The sequence below is a fragment of the Palaemon carinicauda genome, chromosome 14 (genome assembly GCF_036898095.1).
Source record: "Palaemon carinicauda isolate YSFRI2023 chromosome 14, ASM3689809v2, whole genome shotgun sequence".
NCBI lineage: Eukaryota > Metazoa > Arthropoda > Malacostraca > Decapoda > Palaemonidae > Palaemon > Palaemon carinicauda.
Window position 1 is genome coordinate 80,960,651 of NC_090738.1, and position 4,350 is coordinate 80,965,000.

At 34.9% G+C, this 4,350-nt stretch overlaps 1 pseudogene; it reads left to right on the forward strand.

Moving 5' to 3' along the window:
- Nucleotides 1–1,668: 1,668 nt before the first annotated feature.
- Nucleotides 1,669–3,105, forward strand: LOC137652837 (uncharacterized; annotated as a pseudogene).
- The last annotated feature ends 1,245 nt before the right edge of the window (nt 3,106–4,350 follow it).

The following is a 4,350-nucleotide window of genomic DNA, read 5'->3' on the forward strand; positions in this document are numbered from 1 at the left end:
GTGAAGCATTTAGTAAGGCTGTGTGGTAGTATTCCACGATTGAAGGGGAGTTGGCTGCGATAAGGTTTTGCGTGAAAGCGCTGAAGGTAACTTTGTATGGTGTGGAATTTATTGTGCGCACTGACCATCAGCCCCTAGTGTATATGATTAGGAAAGAGTCTGTGAATGTTAGTGTTGTGGGGAAAATAGAGGATTTGAATGAATTTGACGTTAATCTAGAATATGTAACTGGGAGTAAGAACGTGATAGCAGATGCAATGTCAAGAATGCATGGTAAGATAAAAGATAATATCGAGAATGATAGTGATTTTGAAAGGTTGGTGAAAGATTTAGTGGTGGTACAAAGTTTTGAAGGGGATGACATGGTGTATAAATGTACTTTGAATGGGTTGAATAAGTTGAAATTGAAGGGTTTAAATAGGGATATACCTGCTAGTGTAGATGAGCTTAGAGGTAGTGTTAGGAATGAAGTATCGAAGGAAATGGCATATATGGAGGAGGATAGTGGGTTTGAGGGTGAATTGTTATCAAAAGTATTGTTGGTAGTTAGTATGTTGTATGGTGTCACTGTCCATTTGTTTTTTGGGTGGAATCATCCGATGCAGTACCGGGGAAATGAGGAGATTGAAAGGGGGTATATATTGACGTTACAATGTAATGAAAGATGTTGCAAGTTCTTGAGTGAGAAGGAGGATTGCCCGAGTGACTTGAATCTGAGTGGCATGAGCATGGAAGATAGAGAAGATGAACATAGCTGTGACAAGAATAACCCTTTTGATAGGAGAGTAAACATTGTATGCGTAGTGTACAAGGAAGAATGATGACGTATGGGGGTATATATGAGAATGAATATTGTAGTTTAATTGTTTCAGGCACGCAAGTGTCATTAGTGAATATGTCTGTTATCAAGGAAATAGAGCCGTAAAATTGGGAAGTGAAAGGCAATGCACAAGTGGGAGAATTTATGGGATAGGTGAAGGAAGTTTGCTACTTTTGGAAGAAATGCGTTTGAAATTAAAACTGGGAATTATGCAGCTGGAACATAATTTAATTGTAATGGGAGAGAATGAGATGCCTAGTTGTATTTTTATAGGAATTGACTTTTTAAGATTGCATGATCTATCAGTTGATATTGGTAGTGGTTTGCTTCTGACGAATGGATGTGGAGTAATTGTGATAGAAGATAATAGTGTATTTATAGCGAATTTTCATGACATGGTTGATATTACGAGGAATGAGGATGATCTATAGGCTAAAAGGGGAGGTGGAAGATATGCAAGATGAGTGCGTGGAAATTAAAAGGTGTCGTGGATGTATGCTGAATAGCATTCAGGTAGAAGAATGACCGTCTGATTTAGAGGTGTAAAGAAAGTTAGTAAGAGACTTATTGTGTATAAGAATATTGTATATTTTCTACATAAAGAAATGGATGAAGATATATATTTATATATATATATATATATATATATATATATATATATATATATATATATATATATATATATATATATATATATATATATATATATATATATATATATATATATATATATATATATATATATATATATATATGTTCCTTTGTTTCCGATGCATGCAGCTGTTGGTATGTATATGTTAGTGCATGACAGATATGGGCATATGGGTAAGAATAAATTGTGGTAAGGCATGCATGAGAGACTGTTTTTGCCTGGGTTGAGTCAGATATGTAAGGATGTAGCGACTACGTGTGAAGATTGCCAGAAAGCGTAGTTTCAGAGAGTGCATGCTGATCAGCCTGTTTTGAGATTGCATATGAAAGAGCCATTTGAATTGTTTGTGATTGATTGCATTTCGTTGCCAGCTACTGCGAGAAGACATGTGGGAATGATTGTTATGGTTGATCACATGAGTAAATTTACGTATGCAATACCCATCAAGAATAAACGGAGTGAGACTGTTGCAGGAATGGTTGGTCAAGCTATGTTGCCGATGTATGTGCGTGTAAGCCTGTGAGAATGCTAAGTGATAATGGCCCTGAGTTTGTTGGATGGGAGTTTGAGCATAAGTTAAGAGAATGGGGTATTGAGCATGTGATTTCGACTCCTTATATGCCAAGTACAAATCGGTTGGTTGAAAGGACTGCAAGAACATTAAGTGAAATTTTGCGAATGATGAGTACACGTGATAATGATTGGGATTTGTATGTTGATAGTGCGTTGTGGGCTTATAATGCAACAGTGCAAAAGAGTAAGTTTATGTTAAATTTGGAAAAGATAGTAAGATCAAGGTTGGGTGTGTCGGAGGATGATAGAGATGTGTGGAGGAAAGCAAATGAGAGGTTTGAAAGCTTTAAAGTTGGTGAGAGAGTGATAAAAGAAGTAATTAAAAAAAGGTAAAATTAATATAAATAAGGTGCATGATAAATTTGAAGGTCCATATGAGGTGTTAGAAGTTGGTTCGAGTGGATTAAGTTATGTTTTGGATAAGTTGTGTGTGGATGGTAGTGTAGAAAGAGTTAGGGCTCACCACAACCAATTGCATAAATGGAAGGAGTTACATGAGTTTATCCAAGAGAATGGGATGAGTAAAGGGTTGAAAAGGAACAAGTGTGAACCAAGTATATATGAGGAATTAGGTCTAAAAGGTAAACAGTTGGTGTTAAAAGAATATATTAAAAGGAAGAATACGAGAGCTTTAAGTAATGATGAAAGAAGGATAAATTTTAGAAGTAAAAGTGATAATAGAAATAATTATGACAAGGGTGTAAATGTGCAGATGAGTATGGAAGATAAATGTGTTAATAGAAATGAATCATGGCTGAGTATGAAGGATACCTATATTGTGTGTGATTTTTCCTTAGATAATGTAAAAGAAAGTATGACGAATGCGAGAATGAGAGATAGGGGAATGATAAGTAGTATGGATGAATCTTTTATTGAAGTAGAAAATGGTTTGGATGAAACAGATGAACTGTTGACGGAAATAAGTGATATTTTATGGCCAGGTGAGAATGAGATATATGGGATTGTACATGATGTATTAGATGATAGGGATTTAGATAGGAATATTGTTAATGTAACGAATGATTGTGATAGGGAAGAAGTGAATGAGAGAGTATATTAAGGCCCAGTTACTCGAAGCAGAGATCCTGTTCCCGACTGGAACTGGGTTATGAAAAGAATTAGGTAAGTGTTGTGTAAGATGGATTTGGCAAAGGCAGGGGGGGGGGAGGAATGTGGAGAAATATTTTTTTATATTTTTATTTATGTTTTGTTTCCCAAATCCAGAGAGAGAGAGAGAGAGAGAGAGAGAGAGAGGAGAGAGAGAGAGAGAGAGAGAGAGAGAGAGAGAGAGAGAGAGAGAGAGAGAAAAAAACTTTTCAACAACAAGTTAAATCACCCTTCCTATACTTTGCCATTTATATAAATCTACCCAGTAATCACTTTAGTTAAGAGCATTCATGAATTTGAATAAACCATAATAATATTAGCCTAAGACAAAACAAAAACAGTAAAATTAGGACAGTAATATCTTGAAGCAGAATATAATTGCGAAAACTGGGAATTGTATTTACTGGGAAAATTTATATATGTTTTTTCCAGTTTTAGAATCACATTTTCCTCTGATTCGGAGCTCCTACTCTGCTGGGGTTCAATCCTTATTTATCGTCTCATTTAATTCAACTACGAGTGTGTTAAAAAGGACAGGCACTGTTACGTTGACTATAAATTTAATTACATGCTATTTCCCATTAAATTTATCCTTCTGATTTTCATTTTATTCGAAGATGAAGTTGGTATGCAAGTTCTTTATATTTCTTTGTGGATATTTACTTTAATACAAAGTTTTATTTATTGTTGTATAACTATATTTTAACCCTTGTGGTCTGTTAGAATTTTGGTAACATCTAATCTGTTCCGGGTCAAAATGACCCGTCTGATAAATTCTGACAGTTCCTTGCCATACAAAGTACTTTTTAAAATTATTTTGCATGTCCAAGGTACACTGCAAGAATGTTATTATCATTTAGGCTCCAAATCTACCTCTACCAACCAATTACTTTATTGAAAAATTGGTTTCAGTTGAAATTATTGCAGTTGAATATTGTGACACCATGGATTTACATCTAATTTTTGGGAAGATTGCGGTTACATTGCTAAAAAATTGCACTAGACTGCAAAGGACAAAAGCATTGTAGGCACACACATCCATTATGTTATCAAACAAGGCCATAGGCCATCTCTTTGTCTGACCCTTTGACCTATAAGTTCCAACAAGTTTGTCTAAATTATCAACTCCTCCTTTAGTTGAATTGTGAAATTAAATTATATCAGGTTTCTTTTCTTCTTCATCACTACAAGTGACACT